The sequence below is a fragment of the Argopecten irradians genome, chromosome 12, assembly GCF_041381155.1.
Source record: "Argopecten irradians isolate NY chromosome 12, Ai_NY, whole genome shotgun sequence".
NCBI classification, from domain to species: Eukaryota; Metazoa; Mollusca; class Bivalvia; order Pectinida; family Pectinidae; genus Argopecten; species Argopecten irradians.
In genome coordinates this window covers 4,835,076-4,851,756 of record NC_091145.1, presented here as the reverse complement: position 1 = coordinate 4,851,756, position 16,681 = coordinate 4,835,076, and the positions used below count along the sequence as shown (strand labels likewise).

Here is a 16,681-nt window from a genome sequence, read left to right as displayed (position 1 = left end):
TCTGGTGATTTCAGAAAAAAAGCATTCCTTAATAAAACCCACATTATCAAAACTTTTCTTTTCCGAAACTGCATGCCATGGAAAAGGACAAAGTTTACGGTAACAGCCCTCATGAAAGGCAACAGTTTGTGTAGTTTGTTTGGACATACTTCTTAGATCAGAGCTTAAGGAAGCATTTTCATTTCCTTCCTCCAAAAACATACAAACATCCCCTACCCATCCCTTTCTATATTCCTCCTTCCTTTCTTCCTTCCTTCCACTGCCTTAAAACTAACCCCCTTCTAATCCATCCATATTTACCTTTTATTTTTCTCTCTGTCACCACTCAAATACTATCCTACAGGTTACTATATATCATACCCACGCTTCGATGCAATGTTGTAACATGAAAACATAATAATGATAATCATAATCTTATTGATTTATTAATGTAAAAGATTATTATTTATTTCGTTTTTCAATTACGGGTCGTAGATGTAAAAAAATAACGAATATACTTATATTAATGCGGAACTGTTTCACGAACTGATCGACTTTATCAGTCCCATGTCAAAACGAAATGTGAAACACATTGAATAACATCTATCACCTGAATTAGAAATAGATTAGCCGGGTAGATGTAAAAATTCATTTGTAACTACGGAGATTTATAGCCTTTTAACTCTTTTCCCTCAGAAGTAAATTTATCAGTCTTTCACACAATATTACCCAAGGTGTTTTTTTAATAATTTTTTGATAGTGAGGTACTTGACTTGAGCATATGCATTCCATCAATTGGGGGCCATTAAAAACTAAATTATTAAAGAATCTGAGAATCTATGTAAAACACGTGAAATCTGGAAGCCATTTCTGGTGATTTCAGAAAAAAAGCATTCCTTAATAAAACCCACATTATCAAAACTTTTCTTTTTCCGAAACTGCATGCCATGGAAAAGGACAAAGTTTTACCGTAACAGCCCTCATGAAAGGCAACAGTTTGTGTAGTTTGTTTGGACATACTCTCTTAGATCAGAGCTTAAGGAAGCATTTTTCATTTCCTCCTTCCTCCAAAAACATACAAACATCCCCTACCCATCCCTTTCTATATTCCTCCTTCCTTTCTTCCTTCCTTCAGCTGCCTTAAAAAAACTAACCCCCTTCTAATCCATCCATATTTACCTTTTATTTTTCTGTCTGTCACCACTCAAATACTATCCTACAGGTTACTATATATCATTTTCCATTTTTTCACTTTATTTTTTTCATCCTATCCTTCCATCATAATATCTAAACCTCTCAAAAAAAAGAAAACCACCAAATTTATGCCTAAATCCCTGTAAATTTTAGCGGTAGTTTTATTTCCAATTTTTTTTTGCGCTGGTCTTTGAAGTGCTACTCCATGGTACAGTGATCAAATTTTGTAAAACGGTTTTATCCTGCAATAAACCCCATAAAGCGTGAATTCATATCCACAGTAATAACTTAAGTCATACTTTACAGCTTTTTGCAATTGCCCTAAATGAAACTGCCCTCAAATAAGCGTTACAGCGAACAGTATTGAAAATCAATACAAACTTAATGGGAGAATAATTCTCTAATTAGGATAATCAAGTGACCAATTTGAGACTTAGTTTGGGGGCTTTAGTTTTATAAACGTGAGTAAATTCAAAGTCGCCTTTTTTGTTTTGAGTGTATTTCCTCGAGATTTTGAAAATTATTATACGCAATGTTGGTGCCTTCATTAATTCTTATATCTGGGATGCTTAACTTGAAATACATCTATTTTAGCTACCTGAACTTAAAGGAATATGTCAAATTTGTAGGCATTAGTTTGTATATCTTTTCCGCAGGAAGTTGTATTCATCGATTATAATATTCCAGAAATGTGTCCATCACGAAAACTAAGTAACTAACTGCTAAACACATTACGGTAAAAGATAGCTTGTAACTTATTTCTTACAATTTTTGTGACAATAATATATTGTGAAAGATATAGGGCAATATATTTTCTGCATCTTATGACATTATATATGAGGAACTTTTATGTTATTCATTTTCGCTGAATCATATGAAAAGCTATCCACACAATACATCTTCATCATTATTGGTATTAGGAGACAGAATCCCGTTAGATCCTACGACATTACAAAACACAACATGTGGCTCAGGCTTGTGTTCCGACATTCCTCTTATGCAACATAGCAGATCAAAACTGCCACGCTTGTGACAGCTCGGTCAAGAGCTTCTGAGCCAGGTCCCTAGTCTTACATTCTCAACATTTTATGTTCTCAGTGATGTATCTTTCACGTAACTTATATATTGAGAAAGATTGTGGAAAGATCTACCAAGGGGCTGTCGCTACGACACAAGACTTGATCGGGGGATATCGACACACTTCAATGTCGACGTAACACATGGGTTTTATCTACATGCACTTGTGGTGCATGGACCAGCCATGTCTTTGAGTATAAAGATCTTCAAAAGAACATATTTAAAATCCTTGTGGAAGAATTTTTATTACATCTCTAAAAGTGTGATCATTAAGTCTTAGCAGCATACAACTCCTTTGTTTGTGTTATTATAAATATAAGTGCTACATACTGTTACAGTGGAATTATTTGTGGTGTATGTAATTTTTCGATAATTTTGCGTTCACTAAACCCGTGAATTATAGCCATGTTTGAATGTAAGACAATCAACAACAGCAAATCTTAATTAACAAGTGAAAACAACACTGGAGCGGGAACATAAGAATTATAAGCTTATAATCATACGTTTAGTGGAATTTTATTTCTCAAATTGCTGCAAAATTTTGGTAATTACCTGTATAAAGACTTCACCAAAATCAGCAAACAGGCAAAACATTCAGAATCCGATTAAATTTTTTTAAAATTTGTGTAACTAGAAATTATTTATCTTGATTTTTAAGTTGTCATTAAACTGTGATTATCTTGATCACCTTTGAACAACAGGACACCTGGGAAGTTAAGACTTCAAGACACACAATGCGATGATTTTCATACTGCAAACAGTTTTTGAAAATTGATTTAGCGAAAATAATTCAACTCACAAAAATATCTGTGTTTACAGTATACAAAATCATCTGACTTACCTGACTATACAGTCTGGTAAGTGTGTATCGTGGTCTACTCTCGGTGTCTTCTATAAAGAACTGTGTCATCTCTGAGTTACCATGTACAACAGCCTCCTGAAACAAGATCTGAAACACAGATAGAACAGCACATCTTTTTAATCAGAAAGTACCAAACATATTCTCATAGGGATGTCAAATGTCGATTTTTTATATGTTATACCTCTAGAATAAGAAATTTTGGCCTTTAAAAAAAATCATTTAAAAAAAAAAACTGTCAATGTTTGAGTTTTGAATTTGAAATTTTTTTTAAGTCACAACCACAAACTACCTTCGACAAACCAAAAACTGACAATGTCTCCAAGAAAATGAAATGCCCTCACAAGTATTCCATAATATCAAAGCAGGAAAGACCAAACGCAGTAGTCTATGACCAAACGACCACCAACTAAATGCAGCCACTCCTAACCCTACCCACTTTAAACAAGGAGCATAAAATATGTGCTTGTACTTATGATTTTCATCCCAATCATTACTTTTTAACAAGCTTTGTCATTCCAATTTAAATTAAATTACATACGCACTAATTTGCACTTGATAGGACATCAACTGTATAATCCCTAGGTCTGCTTACAGAAAAAAACCCTTTAGAGTTTTGTTAATATAGATAATTAAACAAAGCTTCTCAATTGGGATGATGTTCATCAACTACATCACACATTTGAGGATGAGTATAATTTTAAGAAGATGAGGGTTCTGTGAACGGGTCTCAGAGAGACAATCCTATAGCGTCTAGTAGGCATTTCCTACTTTTAACTAAGGGCTAATTAATTATGGTGGACTACATTTTGTTTCTACACTTTTTAAATATCTGAACCAAAGGTAGCTGTATGTAGGATAGTATGGGAGATAGAAAGGGAAAGATGAAGCTGTAAGTACCTAAAAGCTGTGGTCATCACTGACAATATAAAAGTTCATCAAAGTAAAGGGTTCCATGTGGTGCCGCTTCTTTTGCCCGCCTCGACAGCTGGCAGAATTACCCTGGAATGTTACTGTCGTGTGGGTAGAGGATTTTGATGGGTAGAAGATTCCTGGCCTAGTCGTCTCCCCCCAAATACACACAACATGTTTGTCACCCCCCATAAAGGCGGATAGACTCCTTGTCTGACCCTCACCTATTTAATATATCAGATGCGGGGCAGTCATCAGAGAAATGACCTCTTTAGCAGAGATGTATATTGTGACCACCATTAATGAGGAGTTACAATTAAATTACTGGTAATCTTTGGCTCATTATCTAATAGATATGGCCTAATTTATTACATCAGTGGTAGATTTTTTCAGCCATGTTTTAATATTGCACTTTAAACCAATAACCCATTACCATATAAAGTTATTTGGTTCTCTCAGAAAAAATTATAAATCTGATGCTAAAAACCTCCACCGGATATTCCAATTTCGTGCATGGTATGCAAAATTAGACCACATAATTGGGACCAAATAGTCGCATCAAATAATCGGTTTTTGTCCTCAACTATTCGGCAGGCAATATGGTCGGCAATCCCCGAGGACGCATTTGATGATCATATGACACATTTGTCGGATGCCATTGTCCGCAGTCAATTTCTAATTCATTATCAGCCTGTGTCACCCAGAAAATGTCCTCTATTTTAAATAAGTTATCAATGTTTCCGATCAATATTGTAGATACGACAATTAAACTGAGAACGACAATGCTGAACTGCATTTCCTTTGTTTGCATTCTGTAATCGAACACAACATATGGCTCACAATTTACAATACAAAACATAATCAATGAATTTTTAATGACAGCTCTCCCAACTAGAACATGGTCTAAACAATTAACAAGGGCAAAGGAATATATTACACAAAAAAAAAAAAAAAATTAAATGCACATTACAATATTTTGAAAAACATGTACGGAATACATATACTCTTCACGGCTTGTATTTAAGGTGTAATTATGATGTTTTAACTGCATTTATGATATAATTAATTCATTATAAAAATTGTATACACTCCTCAGAATTTCAATGACAATCCGTTTACATTGTAAAATTTCTTAAACATTGATTTATCGATATAGCATGATTAGATTGAAAACTGGCAAATCTAATTTCATGCCATATGTATTGATTGAATTTTATATTAAAGGAACCCCAGCCCCCCCACAAGCCCCCTTCCCATCTGGGTTAAAGGGAGTTCAAAACCAAAATGGGGGAGGGGGCAGTTGTCAGATAATGACAGTTGGTTGGTGGTTTTTCTCCTGATACTCCACCTTCTTGACTGGCTATTTCAAGGTCATAAAACAACAGCAATTAACAACTATTAAAAGAAAAATAGAGTGGAATTCAAGGATGTTCGTTGAAGAACATTAAAGTTTAACAGAGAAATATTTTTCTTAATGGATGAAAACTTGTTGGAAAGATTTCAAGAGCCTTGATAATGGGAAAGTGTTAAATATAATTCACAGTTTACAAATCACCAGACTCTGAAGCCAAAAAAGTGACCTGAGCTTCCAGTAAAAGTACCATAAATCTTGTACGGTGACATCTCATCCATCAAACATACTGTACTTATTTTAACGTAAAAACTTTTATTTTATTTCAGGTCATGACATGAAGTAAAAGCATTTGACGTTACTGAAACATACCCAATGTATATATCCTACAATAAAAACGTGTGATTCAGATATCATTTTGTTGGGAGAAACAGGAAAAGGATAGGTGTAGTATATGTTGATATCTGACAGATGGCCGAAACAATCACCAAAATATGCGCCCAAAAAATAGATAAAACATTGTATATTCTCTCATAAAACTGAATAGGAAATGATAGGGCAATGTTAAAAGATATATTTGACATATGAGAACGGATTCCCTGACTCCAGACACAAAAAACGGTGATATTTTATCAGTTACTGCGGTCACCGTGACAACTAGGTTTAAAGTTTATCACACAACATCACCTCCAAGGAGTAACTGTTCTAAACCCCGCCCTCCACTTGAGTTCCAGGCCCTAAAACCCTTCAAGTCGAACCCCTGGCCCTTTATATCAAACAGCCTTATAAAGGAAACAGTTGTCTTGCTAAGTCATTAAACATGGATCTGAAAAGGTCTAGCCCTGATATTAACTACGAAACCAACTGTCAGATCATATTCTGATAAATGTTTGAAATGCTTCTGTTTCTGCTCATCCAATTTAAAACCATGTTTAGTCATAACTCTGCGATTATATGCTTTTAAATTAATCCTCTCGCTACACAAAAGGTGAAGTTTGTTATCTACATCTTACATAAAATGAAGACATATTTTATCTGTTATATACCAAATATTGCAAAGTTTCACACATTCACATGCAGTTCTCAGACGACAGAAAGACGGAGGAAATTTCTCCTGCTGATGAGAAAATTATCAATATCAATCCAAAATTTGGAGAAAAAAAGTGTAAAAATATGGAGATTAAATTTCGAATACAACATAGTGCTTCCTGAATACACAACCAATATTTCCTAACCTGTATCTCAAGTCAAGAAATCTTGACCTGAAATTCACCTGTGAATTGGCTGTGTATGTTCCATTATGGTAACAATGTCAATTACAATATTGTACAAGTTAGTCCATAGATTTTCAAAAAAAAAAACAAAATTTTTTCAACACATGAGGTAAGTACAGTCCCACCCCCCACCCCCCCACCGACCCCCGTTAAAACCCACATACACATAAACAATTAGCCTTTAGGTATTTAACAAGATTTCAGGGATCAATCTCCCTATATTATCTTGTGAATGCTGATCTCACAGCGTTTCATGAATTTTTAATGATAAATAGAATCTATGAGGTTAAACTTTACGTCCTAATGACATTGTTAGGTTGTAAGTTACGATTAAACCCCGCCACAAGGTGTTCTGCACTCGCTCACAATACCATATGCTAGGATTTGTTCTTTTAATGTTAACAATCCTTCACCAAATAGCTTAAAAGTGCAACATACTTGTGGTTTGTGAGCTACCTTAAATTCTGACATATTTTTTATTTTACAATTTCCCATTATTACAATCCCAGTAGAAATATTGAGGATATGTACAGAGTAGCCTCCCTTGTTTGTCCCCTCGGTATGGTAGATATGTCCGACGTTAGACAATTGTTGGGTGGTATTACTCATACATTCAGCTCTGTGAGAGTCACAGCTACACATTGCTGCAGTGCTAAAACACTCCCCCAGAATCCTGAGTCAGGTTCTTCCGACTCCGGAGCAGCGGAGACTGTGTCTCCGATCAATATTCTATTCTCCCGTCATACCATTACTCATTGAGAACCTGTAGGGAAAAAACAAACCAACAAACACACGTCAAACGCGCGCACATGCTCCATTCCACTCGTCCATTGATCATCCCGACCAGTAATGAGTACAACACTAAACCACGCTTCCTTTTCTTTCTGCTAGCAAGCATTTATAATGCAAGCAATAATGTATTAACCATTCCCAGTGTTCAACTCAAAACTCAGATTAACCTCAAAATAATGACAAAGTTCTGACAGTGTATAGATGTTCGATCGTGGGTGTGAAATTTGATAAATTATCATGCAATTATCAGTAGATCTATTGTGGATGTTTTATGGTAGCAGGAGAATATGTTTGTATTGATTAATGGCCGACTGTTGAAGTGAGATACAGGTGTCACACATCAGCACCACACAACATCGGCTTTTAATGAAAGGATAAATATCAATATCTACCAAAAATCAATATATATACGGAGAAGAATGGCTGTATCATTACACCAACACATGTTTCTTGCTAGGTATAATATTAATGTTGATTATCCGTGAGTCATGACGGAGTCTTAAATTAGCCTGAGCAGACGACACCATCATATGTCAATATCTGGACACTTCAGAGCCAAAACCTGTAAGAAATACTCACAAAATACTATAGTAGCATACAATACCTACCTGTCAAACATGAATATCCAAGATGATGAACGCGACCAGAAAATCAAACAGCAAAAATAATAAATCCTACAAATAAATCCAGTTTTAAAATTCCACACTTTTTTAAAATAAAAGATTCCCCAGATAGTCACTGTCACAGAATGTGCTGATTTTCTACTATATATCCAGCTGTATACAGGCTCAGGTGCCAGTGGACTGCAGTGTATGTTACTGGTCCTCCAGCCTCCGAATCATCTACACACAGATGCTTACTGAGCATGCCCAGCATTACATTATGTGAGCTGAGGCAACTGGTGCTAACTAACCTATTGACAGTCTCTATGATGTCGAGGGATGCTGGAGCTATTGTTATTGTCAGTGCTTTTACATGTATTTATGTATGAAAAAAAAACTTGATGCTTTAACAATGTATTTATGTATGATACAAAAACTTGGTGCTTTTACATTTATGTATGAAAAAAACAGACTCGATACTTTATATGTGTACATGTGTGTGAAAAATGATCAATAGATGATTTTTTTTCATCTGGAAATGTTATCATCAGCTCAAAACATCTCATGCATTTTTTTTGTAAAACATTATGCATATGATCAATACATTACTATTATTTTTCGGAGACATGAATAATTCAAGATATGAAATGATTACTCAAAACATTCAGACATGAAAAAAAAATTTCTATTAAAGATCATCAAGCCTTATCTAAGGGAGAGAGATGCTTTTTATTTACAAGCAACCTTTGTGTAGATGCTTTTTTCACTTCTGAATTTTGTTGTACTTGAAAATTAAAAGCTGGTCTTTATAGACAGGTTAGTATACTGTACATGTATATAGACAGTTTCTTTTTATCTGTGTACAGATAATGCATTTGTAACATGGTTTTATTTTTGTGCTATGACTGTCCTTTTACCAACCAGGCCTGGGGATATTTAAGAACATGCCAGGTTAAAAAACGTAAAGAATAAACCAGAGTATCCAGAGAAAAAACACTGACCTAAGGTAAGTACATTTCCACTGCTCCATGTTGGTTTTGAACTCGCATCCCAATGGTGGAGGGCTGTAGTGGTAATATGTCAGGCCATCTTAACTGGTCAAGCTTTTGTAAAATGTGGTATCCTTATAGCCAGAACGATACATTCTTAATGATATTATCATAATCAAGAAACTGAATCTAGAGAGAATCTGAAAGAGCACCAGCCAAACTAAAAAATTCTGAACCCTATCATCCAGATTCAAACATAATTATGTTCTGACAGGCCTAATTAGGGTCTGGACCAACTGGACACCATAATGGGTCTGTCAGACTGGACACACATTGACCACTGTCCAGTTTGTGGTGATGTCACCTAATGACAAAATCATAGACAGTACTAAATAGTGCCACCCCAGGTTGCTGGCCTTAATGAGGGATGTCACATGACATAACGATGATGACCGTTTGATTGTGTCCTTGGCCATCAGATCCACACACAGTCCTTTAGGTTCTAGTATAATATGGACATCAGTGATTTACTGATAATCAGATATCTTACAACATTTATCTAAACTGAACAGTCTCAATATTCCAGTATGAAAGCACAGCTAGCTTATTATGGCCAAGAACAGGTCACTTATGTCAGACTCCAAACTTTGACCATATAATGTCTGTCAGTCACTATAATGCAATTGGTTAATAGTAGGTCGTCTCATGCTTTCATTACATTGATGTTCAAACAGTATCAAAGAACTTAAACAAAGTCTTGAATTTAATTAAAAGATTTTTTTGAAATTATTATCCTCTTTTATATAAAGTGGAACAACCTTAAACTGAATTAGGATATATCGAAGCAGGTTAATTTGAAATACATTACAATCCCTGTCCACACATATTCATTTATCTGTTTTCTTGTTTGAGATTTTTTATTCATCGAGGATTTTCAATATCAAATGCCGCCTTAAGTTTTTACGAAAGCTCTACCTATAATTTCTTAACATTGAAACACATTATGAATATATCTATCACATTTATTAATAATCAACATATTTTAAAGTACTTGGTAGATGTAAAACACACATTTCTTACACTGATTTAATGCCGGTAGGAGGAACTGATTCGCGAGGATCGACTTTATCAGTCTTTTATATGACAATGTTACACAAAAATTACACACCCCTACACCTGCGTTAGATTAGGCCGGTGTTTAGACCAATCATTAGTTGTTTTCTTCCGGAGTTTTTATCCTGCCTCTCTCCCCTCAGAAGTAAATGGTTCAGTCCACAATATTTACAATCTGGGCTAATCCATTCATGTATATAGGGTTGACAGGTATACTTTGAGCATATGCATGCCATCAATTGGGGGCCATTAAAAACTAAATTATTAAAGAATCTGAGAATCTATGTAAAACACGTGAAATCTGGAAGCCATTTCTGGTGATTTCAGAAAAAAAGCATTCCTTAGTGAAACCCACATTATCAAAACTTTTCTTTTCCGAAACTGCATGCCATGGAAAAGGACAAAGTTTACGGTAACAGCCCTCATGAAAGGCAACAGTTTGTGTAGTTTGTTTGGACATACTTCTTAGATCAGAGCTTAAGGAAGCATTTTCATTTCCTTCCTCCAAAAACATACAAACATCCCCTACCCATCCCTTTCTATATTCCTCCTTCCTTTCTTCCTTCCTTCCACTGCCTTAAAACTAACCCCCTTCTAATCCATCCATATTTACCTTTTATTTTTCTCTCTCTGTCACCACTCAAATACTTTCCTACTAGGACTGTAACGAGTATCCGAGTACTCGAGTATTCACGAATTATTGAGAAAGATCGGATACGAATATTCGTTACTCCTGATATTTTGTGGATCGCGATCTTTCAAAAGCAAAAAAATAGTACCTTCTTTAATGCTGTCATAGCTCAAAAATGTGAAGGAATGTACACTAAAGTCTGAATATCATCGATGTTTTCACTTTGAAGTAGACCGGAAGTACACATGAGCTGCGTGAAGTAAAGCTAGCAACATGTTATTTTCGTACCCACGCTTCGATGCAATGTTGTAAATTCTTCATAAAATAATAATGATAAAACATAATTATTGACTTCTAGAGATGTAAAAGATTATTATCGATTTCGTTTTCATTACGGGTCGGAAATATGTAAAAAATACGAATATATTATATTAGGCAACTGAGTACTGTAGATGTGAACCCCATGTCAAAAACGAAAGTTAGGCTAATTATGAGCCAAAATCATAAATCACCTGATTAGAAATAAAAAAAACTATAGGCCTAGAACCAAAGTAAATTGTAACTACTCTTATAGATTTTAATTTTTTTTTTCTTAATTTCAATGTTTTTCTGTATTTGACCAAAATAAAAGTAACAATGAAATGTTTTGATATGGTGATTTATGACTTACCATGATGATGTATATACAGTGTACCTGTTCACAGATGGTTTGACTTTGATTCATGCCGTAATTGATGTGCAGTAGTATTTTTGAGATGAAGTTATTTCAAAATTCAAATGATTTGATTTTTTTACAGTTACAGTGACTGAATCCTACTGTACTTCACCTGTAACTCTATTGCTTAATGATAAGGAATGTAAAACTGCTAAAATTGGTTTTATTATCAATCAAACATTTATCAATATATGAGACCATTATTGATTTATCAATAAAAACAGTTTTACTGCAGTTGAATCTTTTGCTTGTATCTCTAACTGGTGATTCGTGGTCCGATCTGTGAATCGTCAACCCTGAATCGTGGATCGGATCGGATCGCCACATGTTAGACAATCCACAGCCCTATTTCCTACAGGTTACTATATATCATTTTCCATTTTTCACTTTTTTTCATCCTTCCTTCCATCATAATATCATAACCCTCAAAAAAAAGAAAACCACCAAATTTATACCTAATCTGTAAATTTAGCGGTAGTTTTATTTCAATGTTTTTTGCGCTGTCTTTGAAGTGCTACTCATGTACAGTGCTAAATTTTGTAAAACGGTTTATCCTGCAATAAACCCCATAAAGCGTGAATTCATATCCACAGTAATAACTTAAGTCATACTTTACAGCTTTTTGCATTTGCCCTAAATGACTGCCCTCAAATAAGTACAGTGAACAGTATTGAAATCAATACAAACTTAAGGGGAGATAATCTCTAATTAGAAATCAAGTAACCATTTGAACTTAATTTGGGCTTTAGTTTATAAAGTGAGTAAATTCAAAGTCACCTTTGTTTTGAGTGTATTTCCTCGAGATTTTTTAAATTATTATATGCAATAGTGATGCCTTCAATTAATTTTTTATCTGGGATGCTTAACTTGAAATTCATCTATTTTAGCTACCTGAACTTAAAGGAATATGTCAAATTTGTAGCATTAGTTTGTATTCTTTTCCGCAGGAAGTTGTATTCATCAATTATATTATTCCAGAACTGTGTCCATCACGAAAACTAGTAACTAACTGCTAAACACATTACAGTAAAAGATAGCTTGTAATTTATTTCTTACAATTTTGTGACAATAATATATTGTGAAAGATATAGGCAATATATTTCTGCATCTTATGACATTATATTCAGGAACTTTTGTTATTCATTTTCGCTGAATCATATGAAAGCTATCCACACAATACATCTTCATCATTATGGTATTAGGAGACAGAATCCCCGTTAGATCCTACGACATTACAAAATACAACATGTGGCTCAGGCTTGTGTTCCGACATTCCTCTTATGCAACATAGCAGATCAAAACTGCCACGCTTGTGACAGCTGTCAAGAGCTTCTGAGCCAGGTCCCTAGTCTACATTCTCAACATTTATGTTTGTGATGTATCTTTCACGTAACTTATATATTGAGAAAGATTGTGAAAGATCTACTAAGGCTGTCGCTACGACGACAAGACTTGATCGGGGGATTCCGACACACTTCAATGTCGACGTAACACATGGGTTTATCTACATGCACTTGTGGTGCATAGACCAGCCATGTCTTTGAGTATAAAGATCTTCAAAAGAAAATTTTAAATCCTTGTGAAGAATTTTTATTACATCTCTAAATGTGATCATTAAGTTCTTAGCAGCATAACTCCTTTGTTGTTATTATAAATATAAGTGCTACATACTGTTACAGTGGAATTATTTGTGGTGTGTAATTTTCGATAATTTTGTGTTCACTAAACCGTGAATATAGCCATGTTTGAATGTAAGACAATCAACAACAGCAAATCTTAATTAACAAGTGAAAACAACTGGAGCGGTCATAAGAATGATAAGCTTATAATCATACGTTTAGTGGAATTTTATTTCTCAATTGCTGCAAATTTTGTAATTACCTGTATATCTTCACCAAAATCAGCAAATAGGTAAAGAATGAAGTTCTTCAGAATCCTTTAAATTTTTTTAAAATTTGTGTAACTAGAAATTATTTTATCTTGATTTTTAAGTTGTCATTAAACTGTGATTAGCTTGATCACCTTTTGAACAACTGGACTCTGGGAAGTTAAGACTTCAGACACACAATGCGAAAATTTTCATACTGCAAACAGTTTTTGAAAATTGAGTTAGCGAAAATATTCACTCACAAAAATATTCATGTTTACAGTATACAAAATCAGCTGACTTACCTGAGCTATACAGTCTGGTATGTGTATCGTGGTCTACTCTCGGTGTCTTCTATAAAGTCTGCCTCTCTGAGTCCATGTACACCTCCTGAAACAAGATAGAAACAGATAGAACAGCACATCTTTTTATCAGATATACCAAACGTATTCTCATGGGATGTCAAATGTCGATTTTTATTGTTATACTTCTAGAATAAGACTTTTGGCCTTTAAAAATCATTTAAACTGTCAATGTTTGAGTTTGAATTTGAAATTTTTTTAAGTCACCCACTACCTTCGACAAACCAAAACTTTAGAAATATACATAGAAACTAGAAATGTCTCCAAGAAATGAATGCCCTCACATCCATATATCAAAGCAGGATAAGACCAAACGCAGTGGCAGCTAGGACAATAGGAAATGACAAACATATGTGACACCTACTATATGCCCCCCCCCCCTCCCCACCCTATCACTACCCACTTTACAGCAAGAGCTAAAATATGTGCTGTATTTGATCCATCATACTTTTTAACAACTTTGTCATTCAAATTAATTAAATTACATAAGCACTTTGAATTGCACTTGTAGGACATCAACGTCTAATCCTAGATATGATGTCTGCTTACAGAAAAACCCTTTAGAGTTTTGTTAATTAGTTAATTAACAGCTCTAATTGGATGATGTCATCAACTACTCACACATTTGTGAGAGTTTATTAAGATGATGAGGGTCTGTGACGGGTCTCAGAGAGACATCTATAGCTCTAGTGGTATTTCCTACTTTACGTATGGCTAGTAATTTGGTGGCCATTTTTGTTTTACACTTTTTTAATATCTGAACCAAAGGTAGCTGTATGTAGATAGTATGGAGATGAAAGGGAAAGATGAAGCTGTAAGTACCTAAAGCTGTGTCATCACTGACATTTAAAGTTCATCAAAGTAAAGAGTCAGTGGTGCCCTTCTTGGCCCGCCTGACAGCTGGCAGAATTAGCCTGGAATGTTACTGTGTGAGGGTAGAGGTTTTGATGGGTAGAAGATTCCTGGACTAGTTTGCTCCCCCAAATACACAACAGTTTGTCACCCCCAGACAGGCGGTAGACTCTTTCTGTCCCTCCCTATTTACTCTGATGCGGGCCAGTCAGCAGACACAGCGCATCACTGATCTGTGATGTTTATCTAGCTAACTCACGATCTAGACTAAACAACGTTTATATTCACAAGTATACAGAATTCTTTTGTCTCTAATATCTGTACCTTACAAATCACAACACAAAAGGTCCTATGGCATCCAATGTTTGTTGAAAGAAAAGAACAAGAGATCCCAGAGGGATCTTGGCGCCCACCAAAGAATGATCTATATCTGACAAAGGAAAGATGGATCTTTTCTCTACTTTTTAAACTTTTTCAAACATTCTGAATATAAATTTTGAGACAGATCGCTTCAGTACCTTTTGAGAAATAGCGGTAACAAACTTCAACTATCAAAATCCAAGATGACTCCTTGGCGGCCATCTTGTTGATCAATCGGTCCCAAATCACAATATGCACAACTAGGGCCCTAGGGGAACCTACATGTGAAATTTGAGAAAGATCCATTCAATACTTTCTGAGAAATAGCAATAACAAACTTTGAATATAAAAATCCAAGATGGCTGCCTGGCGGCCATCTTGTAAACCGATCGGTCCCAAAATGCAATATGCACAACTAGGTCCCTAGGGGAACCTACATATGAAATTTGAGACAGATCCCTTCAGTACTATCTGAGAAATATCCATAACAAACTTTAACTATCAAAATAGGCGATTTGAATAGCCCACCATCTGATGATGGTGGGCTAAAAACTGGTTATCACAATTTTTTATACTCATCTAAAAACTATTGGCCTTGGGTCAAGGTCATTCAACTAAACAAACTCTCCAGCCTTTGACCTTAACATGCATCAGGCCAAGTGCAATGACCTTGGGCCTTTTCTGTAATCATTTGAATATGTCATTGTCAATGCTAACTATTGCAACTTGTAATGAAGGTCAAGGTCATATATCTTAACAAACATGACAGACCTTTACATACAAGCAAAATTGCCTTATGATTTATATCAGGTCTAGGTATGGAGAAAGGTTAAGGAGACAAAAATTGATCTTCAAGGAGAGTTCATATATAAGCTCAACTGACCTTCAGATATTGAATTCAGCTTTGATACAAAATTATAATATGATGAAAGGTCCTTCTTCATTTTTACAACAGAACCAACAAAAGAGATACCATTGACTCCTTACTGATGCTCTCTAACAGCTGGGTTTACTTGAGCATTCAACATCTTGTCCAACATTACAGAGGCCACACAGAGAACAGGGGAGGAGGGGGGGGGGGAGGAGCACTTGACTGTTTGATCGGTAGCAAACTATACATTCTCTCACACTCCAACCAGATATAGAAGCACTTAATGAAACATCGGTACTTATAGATCACAATACACTTCTCAGTAAAGGGCTTCATTCTTCTTATATTGTACAAGGAGTAGGTCATTTTGGCTTGTTACAAACATTTTACATGCAGCAGGACTACTGGGTTGATCATCGATGACTAGGTTGTTTAATTGATAGAGCATTTGGTTTGTGTACAAAGGTACTGGCATCGAACCCCCATCTAGATATTACGATTTTCCCCCTCCTGTTACAGAATTGGCACCCAACAAAAATACCCGTGGTGGTAGTATTTCGGTATTGTTTATCTTTTAGGGGAGTCATTGGGTGGACTAGGCCAATCATTGGTGATCAAGTAGCTGAATTGGTTAAGCATCCAGATATTGTTCAGAGGTACCGAGTTCAAGTTCTGTTCTGATCGCAAAAATTTTTTTTTTCCCTTTCCTGTTATGGATGCATGGAACATGCATCTTCGGCTCAGTTTGTTTATATACCTGGTAGCAGAAAATTATCCGGCAAGCAACCAAGAATTAAATCCTGTTTTTGGTACAATATACATAAGAATGTGTAAAATCTCTAAGATATTGCATGGTGACCAACGGGCCAACAAACTGAAGG

The 16,681-nt window shown here is 35.2% G+C and overlaps 1 protein-coding gene across 7 annotated transcripts in view; it reads right to left on the bottom strand.

The window, feature by feature from the left end:
• The window catches only part of LOC138336277 (neuroglian-like), a 127,281-nt gene that overhangs the window by 57,361 nt on the left and 53,239 nt on the right, over positions 1-16,681 (bottom strand). For 5 of the 7 annotated variants that reach the window (XM_069285697.1, XM_069285695.1, XM_069285694.1 and 2 more), the window contains exon 2: positions 13,661-13,745. The gene's annotated coding sequence lies outside the window, so the exon portion shown is untranslated. Of the gene's footprint in view, positions 1-3,091; positions 3,138-8,046; positions 8,268-13,660; positions 13,746-16,681 lie in introns of those variants that run through there. The other 2 variants (XM_069285701.1, XM_069285702.1) reach the window with 2 other exon arrangements.